The 23,072-nt window shown below is 44.6% G+C and overlaps 1 long non-coding RNA gene across 1 annotated transcript; it reads left to right on the top strand.

Annotated features, from left to right (window-relative positions):
- Positions 1-168: 168 nt before the first annotated feature.
- Positions 169-23,072, top strand: LOC103632994 (uncharacterized). The gene is made up of 3 exons (XR_002263351.1): positions 169-256; positions 352-401; positions 22,931-23,072. It is a non-coding gene; the product is annotated as an uncharacterized lncRNA (long non-coding RNA).

Here is a 23,072-nt window from a genome sequence, read left to right as displayed (position 1 = left end):
TCATCTGCTTCCAGCCCAAGGGGCCCAAGGCCGCCGTCAACATGGGGTGGAAGGACTACTTCATGAGAGGTGTGGATCTCGCTCTACGAGAAATTCGCAGCCATAGTTTGTGCTTGCTTGTTTGTTACGGCTGAGTAGCGATCGATCCTTACTAGCCGTTCTGCATGCAGTCGTGCCAACTGCTCTCGGGACGGCCTTGGACATAAACCTGAGCAATGCGTCTCTGGTGTTCATCTCGGTGACGTTTGCTACTATGGTGTGTTCACCAAAGGATTTAATTCGCTTGCTCTCCTTTAGTTAGATTCCTTGATCTGTTCAGTAACTAGAGTTCATGAAATTGATCTTTTGCAGTGTAAATCAGCCTCCCCGATATTCTTGTTGCTCTTTGCTTTTGCATTTAGGTGAGTGTTGGGCTTCATTTCCCCCGTTATAGTTTGCTTACTTGGAAATTAGTTGTAAATTGCACTATATCCATATTAGCACAGCAGGACACTCAATTCTGCAACAATCGTTACAGATTTGCCAAAAAAATTGTTGATATAGTTCTATGTTTCCTTTTGAAGACAATTAGTTGAAGCAGCCAATGTTATGCACTAATGAAACATGGTAGTCTTAAGCTAGAAACGTTACTAACATGTTACATGAAACCAAAAAAATGTGGTCCCAATGTAAAGCAGTGATAAACCTACACTTCCCTTAACCCACGTGAGGATCTGGTGTGAACATCAAATGGACACAGCTATGGCGGAACTGCCCGAATTATTCCGACTTAAGTGCCTAAGTCCCGCCTTAGAGGCTAGACCACACTTAAATGGGAATAACCCGTCAATCCCTCGGATCTAGTCCGACAAGGCCACTGACAGGATCAAGTACCACAATCTCACTCGATGGTGAGTCACAGAGCAAATACAATAAAACGTAAAACCATGCATATAAGAGTATTAAATTATTACATCATCATTGGAGTTTTTGCAAAAGTAACCATCAGTGTTCGAAGTGCAGCGGAATAAAACTAACGGTAAATAAACAGAGAGATGGGGAAGCCTGTCCCATCACTCCTCATGCTCCTCCTCAGCCGAGGCGGGGTCCCACTCAACAGTCCAACCCGGTGGCAAGATGGACGGCCAAGTCACTCCAGCAACCATGTCCTCCAAAGAACCTGTAAACTTATGCCACAAGCAAGGCTGAGTATACTAATACTTAGCTAGACTTACCCGGTGTGAGGAGTCTACTCCTCTACCTCTAGACATGCAGCTGTTTGGCTGTGGGGTTGGGTTGCCAAAAGCACTAGCTGAGTTTCTAAATCAAGTTTTAACTTTGTTAAATTTAAGTGTGACTCTCTTAAGGCTAAAAGTGTACTATCTACTCATACATGGTATCAAACATACTTAGCAATCAACATCTTGTGTCAACTCATCATATTTCCACTTGTTACTCAATGTAGCAGCATGGATCAAGCAGTCTCATTAGCTGCGAGAAGCAGACGATTCGAATCGAGTTTTTATCCTTGCAAGGCAAACCTAAACACACGACATGCAGGGGCACTCCGTCCCCACACACATCAACCGTCCCCATCGATTCCCTGGCAACAGATCAGGGCTCACCGCCTTGGTGTACAATGCCTCACTGACCACGACTGTCGTCGTGCAGTGACCGCACTTGTACCCACCATAACCGGAATGGGAGACCACGTCTCAGGTCGCGTGAGGGGATATGTCTGCGGGCAGGTTCACTCAGGTACTAGGCTTACCGATTTACCATATTTCTCGGCATGTGTTTAGTACGTTCAAACGCTTGACACACGGTACCACACCTTAATCCTTATTCCAATTTTTATCCCGTGGACAACCAATCCCCATGGATTGTTGTCCACAACCAGCATCATTATGAGAAGAAAGTGGATACAACCAATTTCCTGACCTCGCGCGAGTGCTAGAAAAATCACTCGACTTCTACCGAAATCCCTAATTAATAAAGCAACTACTCGACTTAGCATACTAGTATTCATCTCAATGGGATTCCTGAGATCATGCAACTAGGGTTTCAAACAACTCCTACACTTAAGTGCACAATACAAGCCTACAATCATTAAGTGCAGTAAAATAATATATAGAACTGGTTATGCATAAACCGGGGCTTGCCTTCCAAAGCAGTGGCAGGCAGATCCTCTAGTGCAGGCTCTGGTGCTGGATCCGGGGCTACCTCCTGAGCAGCTCCTTGCTCCGGCACGAGGACGTACTCTCCGTCAGCGAGGTTACAGTCTATCGAAATGCAATGAACATGTATGTCACGATTATGCAGGATTTAATAACATTATGCTAAAGGAAGAAAAACTAAGTTAATGAGTAACTTAGGGTTTCTTGGTCATACGTGGCTTTTAGTGGTTTATGATTATCACTCTAGGTTTAAGTTTTGTTAAGGATAAGCATAGTGGATTGGTATTTCCTTTACATATTTTAGTGGACAATTTACAAAGGGTTTTAGGATGACACTAATCTCCATTATTCATTTTCCTTCCTCTATTTTCTATTTATGAATTCTAGTGGAGGTTTGAACTACCACAGTGGTTTAACTTTTTCCAAAAATTCTGTAAAAATTACAGTGGGTTGCCATTGGTCAATATAGCCTGTTCTAGGAATTTGAGGTTCAAAAATAAAAAGGCTATGCTTTAGACAAAAATAACAAAAGTTGTGTAAATGGGCTACTTTGCACTACAACTCTTAATTAGGGGTGGGTTCTGTCCTAAAGGTTATTTTTTGTTGGCATCTAACAGTAATAATAAGCTTTTGTGCCAAAAATCACAGAAAGCTAAGGGATGATTATTTAGTTGTGATTTTCCAAAGTTTAATGCCAAAAAGGCACTTTCTACTGCCTTGTCATTTGAAAAATGTCAAATAGCAAATTTCATATTTTTCCTAAGTTCTTAATAGCTAAACATTAGTTATTCCAAGGGTTGGGGTGTTTTCACCTTGGAGTTATTTTTGTAGGGTTTTTCTAAGTTTTCCTTGTTTTCTTAAAATAAAAGGTATCCTGTTTATTTTATACTAAGCCAGGGTATAATCAATTTTTCTAGTAACCTACACTGAATAAGTATACTAACAAAAATATGGGGGTTCCCTGGTTCTTTATTTAAATCACTTTTCCTATTTTTTTTAACTTTAAGCATAATGTAAAATAAATGGCAAACTCTACCTTAATGGGTTGTACAGAGGGGTTTAGCATTTTTAAATAGGTTAGTAGGCAGTCATAAACTTCTCCAATTTTTCTTAACTCTAGTTAAAAAGTGCAACTATTTTTCTTCCCATTATTTAGCTTTTGGTCAAATCAGTATTTAAATCAGAACCCTAAAGTTTTCTGTAGTACATAGGGGTTTTATATTTTTCTTAAGTAGTTTATATTATTTAAGATCTGACAAAATTGGTTTGACTGAATTTGGATGAATAAAACAGAAGATATGAATTATTCAAGTTCTGTTCAAATTTTAAATCAGATTTAATAAAAGGTTTCCTGGAAAACTACTTTGTACCGAGGACCCTGGGTTTAATCCAAATCAACCCACTCAAATCTACCCCTGCGCCACTATTCCCCTGAGTCACTAACAGTTCAAAAATCCCCTCGACCTTTCCTTCTTCTTCCCCGAGGTCCTTCCCCTAATGCAAACAGTACCCGCGGGAAAGAAAAGGGCGGCGCGGCTTACCGGCGGCGAGAGAGGTCCGGCGAGGGGCGGGGTTGACTCGGAGAGGTTCTGACGGTCACAACGGTGTACGGCTTGACGGCGGGGGTGGCCAGAATCGCTCGATCCACGTGCGCAGGCGGGTGCTCTCGTCGGCGGCGGGTGTGCCGGCCAAACCACGACTGTTTGGGGACTTCGGCTTCTGAAGGTCCTAAAAAATATAATTGACTATGTTCTCCAAAAGAAATATGTGAACAGGTACCTTCGAAGTCAAGTTGCGAGTATACAAAAGCATGGTTAAGACGAAGCTCAACTGAGCCGGCAATCACGACGAAGGATAAGACGATCACGAAGCTGTGCGCAGAAGAGCTTCGGAATAACGGCGAAAAGGGAAACCGACTTAAAGATGAAAAACCAGATTAGACCTCGAAGAATTATTATAGAGTTATTGTTAAATATAAAGGGCATTAATGTAATTTTGCATGGGCTGCGACCCGTGCCTATAAATAGGTGAACAGTATTCCTGTACTGTTCACGCTGACTTGGCATTCACTTTTGCGCCACGCCTGTATCTTCTTTCCTTCAAGCCGAAGGTACATTTGTAATTTATCTTTATCTACACAAGTAATACAAATAGAAATATATTAATAATAATGTTTATAGAAATTATGTTACTTTCTGTATTTTGTTTGAGTGTTCTCCATCTTTTATCATGATCATGAAGGTACGTCCTTCGTGACCTTCGTCCTAAATTCGCTATATCCGAAGGGAAATAATGATTTGAAGGACGAAGGGCTTTTGATATTTAACATTTTATGTTGCCTTGTTCTTGATTTATAGCATTTGAGAACAAGTCCCCAACATTGGCGCCCACCTCCGGTGAACTCACTTCCATGTTCTGAGTCTTGAACACTTTCGGCAAGCATCACCTTCGTCATGCCGCCGAAAAAAGCTTCAGCGACAGGGGCTGGTACTTTACAGCCGCTGGATCCCAATCAGGACGTCCTTTCTCTTAGAGAGGCCCGAAGCCAGAAGAGGAAGGTTGTTAGTCCAACACCTCCGGAGGATGACTTGGATCAAGAGATCCAAAACCTGGAGATCCTTCAGCAACAGGTGCAGCGCAAGAAGGAGAAGATGGCTCGTCTAGCCGACCTTCAGAGACAGATAGACGAAGCTTCTGAAGAGGTTCGTCATCTTGTTAAAGATGATCAGAGCCGAAGGCCTCCACGCAGAGAGCTCCATCAGGAAGGCTTCCACAATGAGGACGACTGGTATGAAGATTTCCATCATGGAAACTTTGCTTTCGATGATGCTTCTCCCCTCTCAACAGAATTGCAGGCTACACCATGGCCCCAGTCTTACAAGCCACCCCAGCTACCCATGTATGACGGTCATACAGACCCAAAGCAATTCTTGATGAGCTACGAGGCAACCATATCTTCGTATGGTGGCAATACTGCAGTCATGGCAAAATCTTTTCTCATGGCCGTCAAGAGCGTTGCTCAGACCTGGTACTCTTCCCTTCGGCCAGGGACAATCACTTCTTGGCAGAAGTTGAAGGATATGCTGATAACTAGCTTCCAAGGGTTTCAGACGAAGCCAGTCACTGCTCAAGCTTTATTTCAGTGTACCCAGGACCACGAAGAATACCTCCAGGCGTACGTTCGAAGGTTTTTGCGTCTGAGGGCACAAGCGCCAACAGTGCCCAATGAAATTATCATTGAGGCCATGATTAAAGGGCTTCGGCCGGGACCTTCAGCGCAATACTTTGCCAGGAAGCCACCACAAACATTGGAGAAACTGCTCCAGAAGATGGACGAATACATTCGAGCTGACAATGACTTCCGCCAAAGAAGGGAGGAAGCATTCAGGTTCTCTGAAATGACCAGGGGCTTCGGAGGAAGATTTCACCTGAGGCACGTTAGGTCAATTCATAACTCTGCTCAAACTGATGATCGAGGGAGTCAGCAGCAAAGGCCACAATACTCTTCACAAGCTTCGGGCCAGCAGCAAAGTTCTTTTCGGCCGCCAGCGCCAAGGGGCAGAGGCGCCAGGGGCTTCGGGGGAAGGTTTGGAGACCAGCCAAGAAAAATTTATTGCCTATTCTATGGTGAAGACAAGGGCCATACCACCAGGATGTGCCACGTTACCATCCAGAAACAGAAGGAGATAGCAGAAGCAGCAGCGCAACAAAGTCAGCCGAAGCAAGTCATGCATACTTCTTCGTATCACTCGCCTTATATTCCAGAATACGTAGGCAACCACTCTACAACTTCTGTTGCTTCGGCGAGCCAACCCCAAGCATCTTGGCAGCAGCCTCCACCGCCACCGCCGACCCAGCGAGGGCAGCAGCCAGAAGGGAGTCAGCACAATCACCTTCAGAGGGATTTCAGAGAGGAGTCTGAAGCTCGCACAGTCAATAGCACTGTGCCAGAGTCGAAGCACATTTATTGACAAATATCCTACCTCAACAGCAGTTCTTTCGCATTTTTTACATTCAGTATTACCTTTTTGTTAATAAGGAACAATTATGAAGAGTTTAAGTGTCTTTTATTGAATTTCAATTTCTTGTAATACTTTCGTCTTTTACCATAATAGAAATATGTTTTTTTCCATAGGCTTGAGTTGCCGAAGCATACGAATTTATGGTGATTTGAAGGACCTTTGTATTATCAAAAATTTGATCTAACGAACATAGTACAAATTGTTCGAAACAGTAAAAAGTCGTTCCTAAGGGAGCGCAGTGTAAGTTTTCTAAACCTACAACGAAAAATAAACGCTGATTCCGCTGAAAGTAAAAGGAGAAGAAGCTCCTAAGGCTGGCTTACAGCGAAAAATAAACGCTGATTCCGCTGAAAGTAAAAGGCGAAGAAGCTCCTAAGGGAGGCTTACAGCGAAAAATAAACGCTGATTCCGATGAAAGTAAAAGGCGAAGAAGCTCCTAAGGGAGGCTTACAGCGAAAAGTCAGCGCTGATATAAAAAGTGTGTGTGCTTTATTACAGGGATATGTATCTACGGCACAAATATCATTTTGCATAACATAACATCATCACATCATTTTTGCATAACATAAGCATCATACAGCATATTGCATGTGGAACAAGAAGGGGATACAGTGTTGATCTTCGGAGAATATTTTGGAAAAGAGAAAATCGTGCTAAGGCACAAGAAGAATCGAGACGAAGAGTAGCCTCATTGGAGAGGCAACACAAAACTTTTTTATAGCTTCGGAGAATATTTCACGAAGCTTGGATGTTCTTCATCAGAGAAGTAAACAAATTCTTGTGGTATAGAAAAGATTTTCTTCACGAAGCATGAAAAGAAGGGAAGGTGTTTTTTCGCCGAAGGCTCAAAAAATGGTATGTATGCAAAATTTCATGCATCATAAAGAATTAAACTGTAAATAGATTATATATTACATTCAAAGTTACAATATATTACACATTTTACGTTTCAAATGTTTCTACAATAGCATTCAATCCTCTTTAAGCACTATTTCTGCAGCTTCATTCAATAGTTGGTCGACAACCTTGTCCATAATGGCTTCGGCCATTTTTCTAATTTCATCGTCCCCCTTCAGGTGGGGGCCCGGAGATGCCTCAGCAGGTTCTGAGGGAAGAAAAGATACGGCTATATTACTATTACAAACCGCGAACAAAGTCTGGAATTAAAAATTACAGCATAATAAAAACCACTAATTAATACCTATTTGCCCTTCGGGCTCTGTACTTTTCTCGGCAGCTTCTGCTACTTTTCTAGCATCGTGGATACCTTTTTCACTCTTTTGAATAATTTCTTGCGCCATTTCTCGGCCGCCGTTGTCCCAGATATCGGTGAAGAATTTCCCGCCGACCATGCTTGCTTCGGGAGAGGGGTCTTTAATGTCTTCAGAGGACAAGGTAGCTTTGGACTGCGCTAAGGATTTTACATGCTCGCAACCTTTCCTCTCCAAAACAGCAGCAATCCCTCTAACACCCGAAAAAGCGCAGATGTCACCGCGACTATTCAGGATTTCCTCGAAGGCCTCCGCTTCGTGACTGATCCATTCCATTGGACCTTCAGGATTGCCTCTTGAGAAATTCTCTTCACTAGAGAATGCGCCAACGTTGGCGAAGCTGGATTTTATCTTCTTAACGCACTCTATGGATTTAACATAGCATTATCTCTGGGATGCACGAAGCTCCTTAACACTTATCTCTAAATGATTGGCCAATTGATCACTAAGCTCTCGTTTTGTCTCTTCAAGTATACGTTCTTCTTTGGCTCTAGCTAGCTGTTTCTAAAGACCTTTAATTTCGCGTTTTTGGGCTTCGGCCTGGGCCTTTGAGGCAGCTTCGTCCTTTTTTACCTTGTCCACCAATGAAAGCAGAATTTTATCCTTTTCCAGAGCTTCGTTTCTCAGTTTAATAACCTCTGATCGTAGGTTATTGAAAGCAATTTCATAGCTCTCGTCTTCGGCATTCTTTTGCGCCCTTAACGCGTTGCTTAGTATTAAACCCTGTATGTAAAATAGTTGGTATAAGAATAAAAGAATGAGTTGCAAATTATAAAATTTCCAAACGCGCAGTTCTCATACCTTAAGGCTATTATATGCAAGGCTATCCGCAAGATCCTCCTTCGTCATAGCGCATAATCCAGCTTCAAGCTTCGGAAATCCCATACTTCTAGCCATCTCCCGACAGACGAATGATTCTTTGTTGTCTGGGAGGCAGTATAGGAAATCTTCTTCGTTCGTCCCATTGAACACTAGTGCTCCCTTCGGATATTTCAATTCTTTGGCATAGTGATTAGCTTCAAAAACTTCTTCCTCCGATAACTTTTTCCCCGAAGCATGTCGCACGATATAATCGTACATTTTGGAAGATGCTTCGGGGGCAGTGGTATCAATCTCTTCAACCAAAGTTGGCTCTGACATTTTCATTTTTTCGGTTGCCTTTGCAATTTTTGTTTCTTCTGCTTCCAAAGGCATTACCTTGGTTAGTTCTGAAGGCCCTGTTTCAGCTCCAGTCTGTTGCTTCGGAGCTTCAGCAGCGGATACTTTAGCAGGCGCCTCAGAAGTTTCAGCAGTCTTCTTTGGGGTTGTGCTTGGAAGTTTAATTGTTTCCAAAACATCTAACACATTAACCATTCTTTTTCTTTTTGGGGTCACTGTTGGCCCCTTTTTAATTTTTGCTGCTTCAATTTCTTCTGAATGACTTAAAATTTCTGATATCGTCACTCCCTCAGCTGATGCTTTCGCTTCTTCCGTCTTTGGTTTGTCCATCTTTTCTGTCGCTGGTACTTCGGCCATTTCTTTGACTTCTGGTAGCAGGGTTGGCTCTTTAGCCTCGGTGGCCGAAGAGGTCTCACCAGTGAACTCAGGCACCATGGCTGGTTCAATATAGCGTGGCCGGTGTGTGAGAACTTTTACCCTTTTTCTCTTCGGCGCTGGCTCGCTAGGAGCAGCTGCAGCTGTTTCTTTCGCAGAAGTTGTACCTTTTCTTTTTTGCCCCCGCACTGGATAGCGGTAGTCGGGGTAGACAAACCCGACTGCATCAAACACTCGGTTAAGTCTTTTCTTTTTTCGGCCTCCGAAGGCCGCTGACAATGCAGTGTCTTCGGCCTTCGAATATACCCCAAGCAATTCATCACTTATAGTCTCAATGCTCTTTAACCAATCATCATCTAGTTCAACGAATTTGTCTCCGTATTTGAATGTATACTTCAGCCTGACTAGCCCACCTTCGTCAGTTTCTTTAACAGTTTCTTTTGGCATTTCCCAATTATCTGCAAGAGGCCACACTCTGAAGGCAATGTGTTCTTGTATTAGATCCCTTGTCCCAATAAAAGAGCAGACTACGCCGAAGGCCCGTTGGCATTCTTCGGCTACTTCATCCATCTCTACCTTCGGTTTCCGGAGTCCGAAGCGCTGCCAGATGGGGCACATGACGATATCCTTAATATCTTCTCGAACCTCCAAATCGTTTTTTACATAGAACCATTCTCTCATCCATTCTCCGGGCCATCTTTTCCGAAAGGTTGGCACGGGATAGCTTGATCCAGAGCGAGCACCGAAGCTATAGCATACGAAGTTGTTATGATATTGCTCTTTACCCCAGGGCTTCGTCTCGTATAATAAGTCATGTATATTGCAAAAGCTTTTCGCACTTGGCTCTAGGCCCTGGCTCTTCACAGCCCAGACGAAGATTCCCATTCTTATTAGTGCTTCAGGGGTAAGTTGATGAAGGTAAACCTGATATATCTTCAGAACTTCTACCACAAACTTGCTTATAGGGAATCGTAGCCCAGCTTTAAAAAAGCTTCGGAAGATAACGACTTCATTAGCTTCGGGAGTCGGCACAGTTCTCTCTCCGTCATCTACCCTCACGATGGACATATCTCGAAAATATCTCCCCCTCATGTTTTCAAGGTGACTTTGCCCAATAGTTGATTTTCCGAAGACTGAATGGCTTGGTCGCCATGGTCGATCTTCGGAATCCCCACTGTCCGCATCGTAACTATCACTTTCACCAGTATCTTCAGATAAGCCTTCCAAAATCTCCCTAGTGATTTTCTCTGTATTTGTTTTTGCTATTGATTCAATGAAGCCCAGATTTTTCTCCTCAGAAAGGCTCAGCTTCATCTCGGCAGCAACCTTCTTCTCCTCAGACATCCCTTCGGAATTCCTGCCTCTCGCTTCCGAAGCTTAAAACTAGGGAGGCAACCAAATATTTGTGGGCAAAAAGCTATTTGAGCAGGCAAAACAGATGGCAAGAGAGCGTGCCAAATAAATTGTGGTGAGCCCCTATTTATACACCCATTATGTCGGAAACTGGAGGGTCCCACTTGTCAATGACTGTTGCTATTCTAGCAAAAGGAAGGTGTTTTTTCGGACCTTCGGCTCATAGCCTTCGTCCATTTCGCAATATAAATTTATCTTTACTGCAAATTAATATTGCAAGGGGCTACTGTTGGGGGCCTTCGGCTTCCGAAGGTCCTCAAAAATATAATTGACTATGTTCTCCAAAAGAAATATGTGAACAGGTACCTTCGAAGTCAAGTTGCGAGTATACAAAAGCATGGTTAAGACGAAGCTCAACTGAGCCGGCAATCACGATGAAGGATAAGACGATCACGAAGCTGTGCGCAGAAGAGCTTCGGAATAACAGCGAAAAGAGAAACCGACTTAAAGATGAAAAACCAGATTAGACCTCGAAGAATTATTATAGAGTTATTGTTAAATATAAAGGGCATTAATGTAATTTTGCATGGGCTGCGACCCGTGCCTATAAATAGGTGAACAGTATTCCCGTACTGTTCACGCTGACTTGGCATTCACTTTTGCGCCACGCCTATATCTTCTTTCCTTCAAGCCGAAGGTACATTTGTAATTTATCTTTATCTACACAAGTAATACAAATAGAAATTTATTAATAATAATGTTTACAGAAATTATGTTACTTTCTGTATTTTGTTTGAGTGTTCTCCATCTTTTATCATGATCATGAAGGTACGTCCTTCGTGACCTTCGTCCTAAATTCGCTATATCCGAAGGGAAATAATGATTTGAAGGACGAAGGGCTTTTGATATTTAACATTTTATGTTGCCTTGTTCTTGATTCATAGCATTTGAGAACAAGTCCCCAACAACGACAACCTAGTCCAATCCAATGGCACGGTGAGCTTCACGGGGTGATTTAGAGGCTATCTATGCATTGAATCGAAAAATGGCGCAGTGGCTTACCCGGTCTACGCTCGCCGGCGGTCGGGTGGAGTCCGGCGACCGTGGACTGGCCTCTCCGGCGAAGCAAACTTCGATTCCTCGCTCGGGGAGCTTCACCGAGGTGTCCTCAGTCCTCTTCGAGGGTCGGACGGGGTTGGGAAGGGCTTGGTTGGCCGGTCTACGGTGGCAGGGAGATCGGGCAGCCGCGGACACGCCGTGCACGGGCAAATGCCAGTGAGTTTGGGCTCCGATGAGGTCGAGCGTGCGCGGAGGGGTACGACCGAAGTCCCTGGGGGTTTTATAGGCACGGGCGTGGGCCATGGCGTCGGCTGGCCTTTGGCGCGACGCGGGGCACACGAGGTCGGGCGCGGGCGTGCTCTGGCGCGCGCAGAACGCGTCGAACACGTGGAGGTGTTCATCTGCCCGTGTTCAAACGACTGCTGAGATCGCAAACGTGCGAATCTTGGCAAAAATCCGGCACAGACCTCTTACTGGCATCTATGGCTATCTCTTATATGTGAGTTCCAAGGGAAGATAAGCCCTAGGTCAGAAGATATGCAGACGCCAAATCTGGCTTGTCCCCCTGCCCGCTGCGCGACAAAAGTGATGCCAAGACATGTCAAATGTCAAGGTCTCGGTCTCAACTTTTTCCAGGGGGTGCCCTAGGTGGTATGCCACATTTTTGGTATAGAACCTAAGTGGTTTTGGTGCCATCTTCAAGGTGAACACGGTGGATCTTTAGATTAGGTGTAGATTTTGACTTAGAGAGAATTAGAGAGCTCTAGCTCTTTCTCTACTTAGGGAATGGATTTGGGGTTTCTTAAGGGGTCTTTTAGCAATGTTTCCTCTCTATATTTAGAGATTAATAAGTTACTTAACTTTGTGCCAAAGGTTTGGTCATGATTTGCACCTTTGCTTAATCTCTCCCCTTTAACCAAGGTGTTTAGGAGATAGGGTTCAAGAGAGGTCTAGGGTTTGCTCCCTTCTTGAACAAGGTGATAAGTGCACACAATTTGGGTAATGCTTTTGGTCATTCACATCTCTTGGTTAAAACCTAACCTCCAAGGCTCTTACACCCTGCTCCTTAAGTTTCTCCCACATGTGATCATAGTCATTAGTGCATAGATGTGCCCTAGCCATGGTAACACCTGAGGTGTTACAGCCCTCCCCCTTAAAGGAATCTCGTCCCGAGATTTTAGGTAGAGTCCTCTGGAGGGGTGCCATGAAGGCGCGTTGGTGCGTTGTTCCTTCCTTTGTTCAGTTTTCTCTAGTTAACTGCTCTTCGAATGTCATTCTCTTTGCAACTTCAGAAGGAAGCCCTTTTTAAGTTAAAACCACAACTTAGACTATCCTTGCTATCTAAGTTTTTCTTATAATTGTATCCAAAGGGCAGGTGGGGGTGGGGTTTTCGGTTACGTACCGACTCTTTTGGGCAGAAAGTCGGGGAAGCGAGAGCGTAGAAAATCCTCAGTCTCCCATGTGGCTTCTTCTGCTGAATGGTGGCTCCACTGAACTTTATACATTCTGACCGACCTTGCCCGAGTTTATCTCTCCTTCTGATCCAATACCTTGACGGGGTACTCTTGGTAGGACAGGTCTGGTTCTATCTCAATGTCTGGTTTAGGTAGTACTTCAGTGGGTAGGCGAACACATTTCCACAGCTGAGATACATGGAACACATTATGAACAGCTGACATGCTGGGTGGCAACTTCAATTGATAGGCTACGGGTCCACAAGCCTCCTTGATCTCGTAGAGTCCAATGTAGCGAGGAGCTAACTTGCCCTTGATCCTGAATCTCTGGATACCCTTGGTGGGTGACACCTTAAGATAAACATGGTCTCCCACTTCAAACTGTAGAGGCTTTCGCCTCTTATCATGATAGCTCTTTTGTCTGGCCTGAGCAGCTTCCAAATTCTTCTTGATGACTCTGACCTTTGCCTCTGCTTCAAGTACCAAATCTGGCCCAAATATTTCCCTCTCTCCTGCTTGAGACCAATTCAGCGGGGTTCTGCATCTTCTCCCATACAAGGCTTCAAAAGGTGCCATCTTCAAACTGGACTGGTAGTTGTTATTATAAGAAAACTCTGCCAAAGAAAGACACTTGTCCCAATCTTTTTCGTAGTGTAGCACACATGCCCTTAACATGTCTTCCAAAATCTGGTTTACCCTTTCTGTCTGGCCATCTGTTTGAGGATGGTATGTTGAGCTTCGTACTACATGGGTCCCAAGTGATTCCTGCAATTGCTACCAAAATCGTGCCACAAATGGTGCTCCTCTGTCTGATACTATAGTCCTGGGTATCCCATGCAAACGAACTATCTGGTCAATGTAGATCTTTGCATACTTCTCTGTCCTGTGGGTGGTGTGTACTGGCAAGAAATGAGCGGTCTTGGTTAACCTGTCCACAATAACCCAAATTAAATCATGGTGCCTGGAGGTATTGGGCAATTCCACGATAAAGTCCATGCAAATGTCCTCCCATTTCCAAGATGGTATGGGAAGGGGTTGCAAAGGGCCTGCTGCCTTCAAATGACTAGCTTTGATCCTCTGGCAGGTGTCACACTCGGATATGTACTTGGCAATCTCCCTTTTCATTCTGGTCCACCAATATAAGGATCTAAGATCATGATACATTTTGTTGCTACCAGGGTGCATGGAGAATTTGGAAAGGTGAGCTTCATCCAATATCTTCTTTCTAAGCTCAGGGTCATTGGGAACAACCAATCGATCTCCAAACCATAAAATTCCCTTGCTGTCCTGACGGAAGCACTTGTATTTCTCTGCCTTCTGCTCGATCATTTCCTTGATAACCTGAACACCCTTGTCATCAATCTGGGCCCTGAATATCTGCTCTTGTAATGTGGGCTCCACCGAGATATAGTTTAAGTCACCAGAGGATACAACCTCCAGGTTCAATTTGCACACCTCATCACATAGGGTGGTAACTCTTGCATCCATGCTCATACAATTGCACTGGGCCTTTCTGCTCAAGGCATCTGCCACAACATTGGCCTTGCCCGGATGGTAGTGCACCTCCAAATCATAGTCCTTGATTAATTCTAACCATCTCCTCTGTCTCATGTTAAGATCTGCCTGAGTGAAAATATATTTGAGACTCTTGTGATCAGTGTAAATGTTACAATGAGCTCCCATCAAGTAGTGTCTCCATATCTTGAGAGCATGAACCACAGCTGCTAACTCCAGATCATGTGTAGGGTAGTTCTGCTCATGGGGTCTGAGTGCTCGGGAAGCATAAGCAATTACTCTATTATCTTGCATTAAGACACACCCCAATCCAATACCAGAAGCATCACAATAAACTTCAAAGGGCTTGGTGTTATCAGGTTGAGCTAGCACTGGGGCTGTTGTCAAATGCTGCCTTAGTGCATAAAAAGCATCCTCGCACTTTTGGCTCCAATCATACTTGACTCCCTTCTTTAACAGTTCAGTCATTGGTTTGGCATTTCTGGAGAAATCCGGAATAAATCGTCGATAATACCCTGCCAATCCCAGAAAACTCCGAATCTGCCTCACTATAATCGGGGGTTTCCAATCCATTACCTCTTGTACCTTCTCAGGATCAACTGATATCCCATCCTGAGAAATTGTGTGACCCAAGAATTTAATCTCCTTCAGCCAGAACTCACATTTAGACAATTTGGCATACAATTGATGGTCACGCAGCCTCTAAAGTACAGTATGCAAATGCTTAGTGTGCTCGGCTTCATTCTTGGAATACACCAGAATATCGTCAATGAAAACGACCACGAATTTATCCAGCTCTGGCATGAATACCGAGTTCATCAAGTACATAAAATAAGCCGGGGCATTGGTCAACCCAAAGGACATCACCAAAAACTCATAAAGCCCATATCTGGTTGAGAAGGCCGTCTTGGGAATATCACTGGCACGAATCTTGATCTGATGGTAACCTGAGCGAAGATCTATCTTGGAGAATACCTTGGCTCCTACCAACTGATCGAACAATACATCAATGCGGGGCAGTGGGTATTTGTTCTTGATGGTCACCGCATTGAGAGGGCGGTAATCAACACACATTCTCAAACTCATCCTTTTTCTTCACGAATAAGGCAGGACATCCCCATGGTGAAGTACTTGGGCAAATAAACCCTTTGTCCAACAACTCTTGCAATTGCTTTTTCAGTTCTGCCAATTCCGCGGGAGGCATCCTATAGGGTCTCTTGGAGATAGGAGCAGTCCCGGGTTGCAATTCGATTGCGAACTCGATGTCTCAGTCAGGTGGCATCCCTGGCAATTCATCTGGAAAAACATCTGGGTAGTCACAAACCACTGAGATCTTTTCCACTGGGGATTCTATCATAACGAAGGCACAAGAACGGGTGCATCCCTGGTCGGGCAAATATAATGTGGTTTCACCATAGGTCGGTGAGTGCACTTCAATGGCCCTAGCTGCAATATCCATCACAGCCTGATGTTTGGTCAACCAGTCAGTTCCCAATATGATATCCACGCTATCCAGACCCAAAATGAGGAGGTTAGTTTTGATTATCATACTACCAAACTTTACAGGCACATTCTTGTTGATTTGGTAGGTGGCAACCCTGCCTCCTGGTGTTGAAATTGTGATACCCCCATTGGTGTGGTGAAAAGGCAATTGACACTTGGCACTAAATTTTGCACTGATAAAACTATGTGATGCACCAGAATAAAAAAGGATAATAGCAGGATAATTCAAACCTGTAAAGGTACCAGTCATGATGGGTGCTCCCTCTAGAATATCAGCCATGGTGGTGAAATTCAGCCTGCCCTGCCTCACTTGCACCTTCTGTCTCTTGCCTTGATTCTGATTAACATTCTGCCCCTGCCTCTGCTGGTTCCTGGGGCAATTTTTGGCATAATGTCCGGTGTTGCCACATGTGAAACACCTGTTGTCATTTGCCTGGCGATACTGCTGCTGCTGTTGATTGTTCCTCTGAGCTAGAAACTGGGTGCGGTTGGGTGCCTGCTGCTGCTGCTGCTGTGGTCGGATCACCCATCGCCCTTGCTGCTGCTGAGGTCCCCTGTTCTGAGTGTCATACACAATCCTAAAGCGTTGTGGCTGAGCTGAAGGTCCTGCCATGGGGGTCTTCCTCTTCTTTTCTGCCTGACGAGCTATGATACAGTCCTCCTGGGAGATAGCCATGTTAACCAACTCATTATAGCTGTTGGCCCTGACGGTGTTGAGACGGTCACGGAGCTTAGTGCTGAGCCCCCTCCTGAACCTGTCTCTCTTCTTCTCGTCCGTATCTGCATGATATCCAGCATACGGGCACAGGTCATTAAAAGCCTGAGCATACTGCAACACTGTCCTGTTGCCCTGAGTGAGTACCAGAAACTCGTTAAGCTTTCGGTCCATAATCCCGGCTGGTATGTGGTGTCCCCTGAAAGCTGCCTTGAACTCTCTCCATTCCACCTCTCGGTCATCTGGCTGCATAGCAAGAAAATGGTCCCACCAAGTCCTTGCGGGTCCACGAAGCTATTGGGTGGCGAACCTGACCTTAGTGACCTCTGAGCAAACTCCATGGAGTAGCGGGAATTTGGATTCCACCACTCTCAACCACACATCTGCATCAAGTGGGTCCTCTGCCCTGGTGAATAATGGAGGCTGGGTACTGAGGAACTCCTGGTAGGTAGCTGCCGCGGGGTGACGCTGATGATCTCCACCACCATAGTGCTGAGGTGGTGGCAGGCGCTGAGCTAGCTGCCGCAAAATCTCATTCTGCTGAGCCATTAGCTCCTACAGAGTGGGAGGCGGTGGTGGCAGTGGAGGAACGCGCTCATTCTGGCCACGACGCGCTCTCCCGGCCATCTGAAAAATCACATATATCCTCAATAACACATCTTCAAGTTTAAGGTTTATTGCTGCGAAAGAGTCAGAAGGCGAATTGATAGATTCCGACATAAACATAAAGGATTTAAAAAGGCATAAACTTTTCTTCCCAATTTAAAACTAACATCATCCATCAACCATGCTTCCAAAAGAGTTTATCATGATTACATCAACGGTCCAAAAGACTCAACTCTATCTAGCCTAGTACCCCAAGGTGCAAAAGCTAAGCTAGCTATGAGGAGTCCTACCATTACCGACTTCTAACTCTATCCCTGATACCTAGTGAGCGAACGAGGCAACACTCGACTCGGGGGAAGGTGGTCTCCCTGCGCCAGCAGTGTCCAAGCTGGAGGCAGGCTCCTCTCCTCCCTCAATGTCGACGTCCTCGTTGGCCTCCATATCCTGGATCTCCTGGTGATGCATATCCAGGTGCTCATTAGCCTCGGCAAGCTGCTGCTGGGTGTTAATAAGCTGATCCTCAAGAACCTCGATGGTGTTCTCCCTGGTCCCCACTAATTCCTCCAGCTCTTGGATCTCATTGGACAGCTGCTCCACCTGCAAGTCCTTTTCCACCATCTCAGTGGACAAATCAACCACAAGCTCCTCTCTGTTGTCCAGGGTGATCTTTGTTGCCTCCAACAATGCCATTAGATGGGACATTGCTTCACCACACGATCAAGTGATATCACTTGCAGACGGTACAGGGCATTCATGCACCGCACGATCAAGTGAGCAGTCTGACCTGGGTAGATAGCCCAGATGTCCTTGGCGTGCTCCACCCGATCCTTCCACATTGGGTCATCCTCCCTTTCTGCGGGGAACAAGCCAATGGGGTGGGTAGATAGCTCCAAGGGATGGAATCCGCAGAAAGTGGTCAACCCGTGCAGAGAAATCGCCTCGATCGTGTCCTCAGCCCGGTATCCAAAGGACTCAGAGTCCAGTGAACGCCAACCTGGCTGCAGGGGATGAGGCTCCAAGGTCATCCTCACCCTACAGAGGGGCACTCGGTGCTTCTCGAACTGCTGCACCGCGTACTGAGGAGGTGTCGTGTATCCGGCCCCTTGAAGTACCTCCCACAAAATGTGGGGAAAGCCCTCTCGTGCAAGCCCGTCAGTGTGGGACAGTGCATTCCCATCGTCTGAGGATCCGTGGGAAGTCATCTGTGTACGGTTAAGCGTAAGTAAAAGAAAAAGAATTATAAAAAGAAAAAGGAATACAACTCAGCCTCTCTCTAATTATAAAAATGGTACTGGGGTACTTAGTTGGTCATCATTTTGTAATTAAGTCTTTACTCAATTATCTATTTGTTTATTTAAGAATGCATGCATGCTCGTCCTGAACGACCTCACATCAATATAAAGGGAATAGGGAAGAACTCCCATCCCTTATAGTAGCCGGTAAGGCTTAATCGCTTAGCCACCTAACTACCCTTCTATCATCCTAAGGCTTCACGTCCTAGGTCTATCCTGATCGTCTTACGATCTATCCACATTGTTTCTATCAAGTTTTACTTCGGAAAAGGATGGTATTTATATTTTATTGATTCCTCTGTGGTGGTACAAGCTCCGATACCAGCTGTGGTGGAACTGCCCAAATTATTCCGACTTAAGTGCCTAAGTCCCGCCTTAGAGGCTAGACCACACTTAAATGGGAATAACCCGTCAATCCCTCGGATCTAGTCCGACAAGGCCACTAACAGGATCAAGTACCACAATCTCACTCGATGGTGAGTCACAGAGCAAATACAATAAAACGTAAAACCATGCATATAAGAGTATTAAATTATTACATCATCATCGGAGTTTTTGCAAAAGTAACCATCAGTGTTCGAAGTGCAGCGGAATAAAACTAACGGTAAATAAACAGAGAGATGGGGAAGCCTGTCCCATCACTCCTCATGCTCCTCCTCAGCCGAGGCGGGGTCCCACTCGACAGTCCAACCCGGTGGCAAGATGGACGGTCAAGTCACTCCAGCAACCATGTCCTCCAAAGAACCTGTAAAATTATGCCACAAGCAAGGCTGAGTATACTAATACTCAGCTAGACTTACCCGGTGTGAGGAGTCTACTCCTCTACCTCTAGACATGCAGCTGTTTGGCTGTGGGGTTAGGTTGCCAAAAGCACTAGCTGAGTTTCTAAATCAAGTTTTAACTTTGTCAAATTTAAGTGTGACTCTCTTAAGGCTAAAAGTGTACTGTCTACTCATACATGGTATCAAACATAATTAGCAATCAACATCTTGTGTCAACTCATCATATTTCCACTTGTTACTCAATGTAGCAGCATGGATCAAGCAGTCTCATTAGCTGCGAGAAGCAGACGATTCGAATCGAGTTTTTATCCTTGCAAGGTAAACCTAAACACACGACATGCAGGGGCACTCCGTCCCCATACACATCAACCGTCCCCATCGATTCCCTGGCAACAGATCAGGGCTCACCGCCTTGGCGTACAATGCCTCACTGACCCCGACTGCTGTCGTGCAGTGACTGCACTTGTACCCACCATAACCGGAATGGGAGACCACGTCTCAGGTCGCGTGAGGGGATATGTCTGCGGGCAGGTTCACTCAGGTACTAGGCTTACCGATTTACCATATTTCTCGGCATGTGTTTAGTACGTTCAAACGCTTGACACACGGTACCACACCTTAATCCTTATTCCAATTTTTATCCCGTGGACAACCAATCCCCATGGATTGTTGTCCACAACTAGCATCATTATGAGAAGAAAGTGGATACAACCAATTTCCTGACCTCGCGCGAGTGCTAGAAAAATCACTTGACTTCTACCGAAATCCCTAATTAATAAAGCAGCTACTCGACTTAGCATACTAGTATTCATCTCAATGGGATTCCTGAGATCATGCAACTAGGGTTTCAAACAACTCCTACACTTAAGTGCACAATACAAGCCTACAATCATTAAATGCAGTAAAATAATATATAGAACTGGTTATGCATAAACCGGGGCTTGCCTTCCAAAGCAGTGGCTGGCAGATCCTCTGGTGCAGGCTCTGGTGCTGGATCCGGGGCTACCTCCTGAGCAGCTCCTTGCTCCGGCACGAGGACGTACTCTCCGTCAGCGAGGTTATAGTCTATCAAAATGCAATGAACATGTATGTCATGATTATGCAGGATTTAATAACATTATGCTAAAGGAAGAAAAACTAAGTTAATGAGTAACTTAGGGTTTCTTGGTCATACGTGGCTTTTAGTGGTTTATGATTATCACTCTAGGTTTAAGTTTTGTTAAGGATAAGCATAGTGGATTGGTATTTCCTTTGCATATTTTAGTGGACAATTTACAAAGGGTTTTAGGATGACACTAATCTCCATTATTCATTTTCCTTCCTCTATTTTCTATTTATGAATTCTAGTGGAGGTTTGAACTACCACAGTGGTTTAACTTTTTCCAAAAATTCTGTAAAAATTACAGTGGGTTGCCATTGGTCAATATAGCCTGTTCTAGGAATTTGAGGTTCAAAAATAAAAAGGCTATGCTTTAGACAAAAATAACAAAAGTTGTGTAAATGGGCCACTTTGCACTACAACTCTTAATTAGGGGTGGGTTCTGTCCTAAAGGTTATTTTTGTTGGCATCTAACAGTAATAATAAGCTTCTGAGCCAAAAATCACAGAAAGCTAAGGGATGATTATTTAGTTGTGATTTTCCAAAGTTTAATGCCAAAAAGGCACTTTCTACTGCCTTGTCATTTGAAAAATGTCAAACAGCAGATTTCATATTTTTCCTAAGTTCTTAATAGCAAAACATTAGCTATTCCAAGTGTTGGGGTGTTTTCACCTTGGAGTTATTTTTGTAGGGTTTTTCTAAGTTTTCCTTGTTTTCTTAAAATAAAAGGTATCCTGTTTATTTTATACTAAGCCAGGGTATAATCAATTTTTCTAGTAACCTACACTGAATAAGTATACTAACAAAAATATGGGGGTTCCCTGGTTCTTTATTTAAATCACTTTTCCTATTTTCTTTAACTTTAAGCATAATGTAAAATAAATGGCAAACTCTACCTTAATGGGTTGTACAGAAGAGTTTAGAATTTTTAAATAGGTCAGTAGGTAGTCATAAACTTCTCCAAATTTTCTTAACTCTAGTTAAAAAGTGCAACTATTTTTCTTCCCATTATTTAGCTTTTGGTCAAATCAGTATCTAAATCAGAACCCTAAAGTTTTCTGTAGTACATAGGGGTTCTATATTTTTCTTAAGTAGTTTATATTATTTAAGATCTGACAAAATTGGTTTGACTGAATTTGGATGAATAAAATAGAAGATATGAATTATTCAAGTTCTGTTCAAATTTTAAATCAGATTTAATAAAAGGTTTCCTGGAAAACTACTTTGCACCTAGGACCCTGGGTTTAATCCAAATCAACCCACTCAAATCTACCCCTGCGCCACTATTCCCCTAAGTCACTGACAGTTCAAAAATCCCCCCGACCTTTTCTTCTTCTTCCCCGAGGTCCTTCCCCTAATGCAAACAGTACCCGCGGTCGGGTGGAGTCCGGCGACCATGGACTGGCCTCTCCGGCGAAGCAAACTTCGATTCCTCGCTCGGGGACCTTCACCGAGGTGTGCTCAGTCCTCTCCGAGGGTCGAACGGGGTTGGGAAGGGCTTGGTTGGCCGGTCTACGGTGGCAGGGAGATCAGGCAGCCGCGGACACGCCGTGCACGGGCAAATGCCGGTGAGTTTGGGCTCCGGTGAGGTCGAGCGTGCGCGGAGGGGTACGGCCGAAGTCCCTAGGGGTTTTATAGGCGCGGACGCGGGCCATGGCGTCGGCTGGCCTTTGGCGCGACGTGGGGCACGCGAGGTCGGGCGCGGGCGTGCTCTGGTGCGCGCAGAACGCGTCGAACACGTGGAGGTGTTCATCTGCCCGTGTTCAAACGACTGCTGAGATCGCAAACGTGTGAATCTTGGCAAAAATCCGGCGCAGACCTCTTCCTGGCACCTATGGCTATCTCTTATATGTGAGTTCCAAGGGAAGATAAGCCCTAGGTCAGAAGATATGCGGACGCCAAATCTGGCTTGTCCCCCTGCCCGCTGCGCGACAAAAGTGATGCCAAGACATGTCAAATGTCAAGGTCTCGGTCTCAACTTTTTCCAGGGGGTGCCCTAGGTGGTATGCCACATTTTTGGTATATAGAACTTAAGTGGTTTTGGTGCCATCTTCAAGGTGAACACGGTGGATCTTTAGATTAGGTGTAGATTTTGACTTAGAGAGAATTAGAGAGCTCTAGCTCTTTCTCTACTTAGGGAATGGATTTGGGGTTTCTTAAGGGGTCTTTTAGCAATGTTTCCTCTCTATATTTGGAGATTAATAAGTTACTTAACTTTGTGCCAAAGGTTTGGTCATGATTTGCACCTTTGCTTAATCTCTCCCCTTTAACCAAGGTGTTTAGGAGATAGGGTTCAAGAGAGGTCTAGGGTTTGCTCCCTTCTTGAACAAGGTGATAAGTGCACACAATTTGGGTAATGCTTTTGGTCATTCACATCTCTTGGTTAAAACCTAACCTCCAAGGCTCTTACACCCTGCTCCTTAAGTTTCTCCCACATGTGATCATAGTCATTAGTGCATAGATGTGCCCTAGCCATGGTAACACCTGAGGTGTTACAACAGCCACCATTGAGTACATATCTTCAACTGAAACTGGTCCTACAGTTCCACCGGTTTTCATTTTTGTTGTAGATACTTGCATGATTGAAGAAGTCAGTTATTTGAAGTCTGCACTAGCACAAACTATTGAGCTGTTACCAGATAATTCTCATGTTGGATTCATTACGTTCGCGACATATGTGTAGGTAAAAGCCCATAGTTTTCTTTCTAATGC

This window comes from Zea mays, chromosome 7 (assembly GCF_902167145.1).
Source record: "Zea mays cultivar B73 chromosome 7, Zm-B73-REFERENCE-NAM-5.0, whole genome shotgun sequence".
NCBI classification, from domain to species: Eukaryota; Viridiplantae; Streptophyta; class Magnoliopsida; order Poales; family Poaceae; genus Zea; species Zea mays.
The sequence above is the reverse complement of the archived record's forward strand: the minus strand, read 5'-3'. Positions and strand labels throughout refer to the sequence as shown.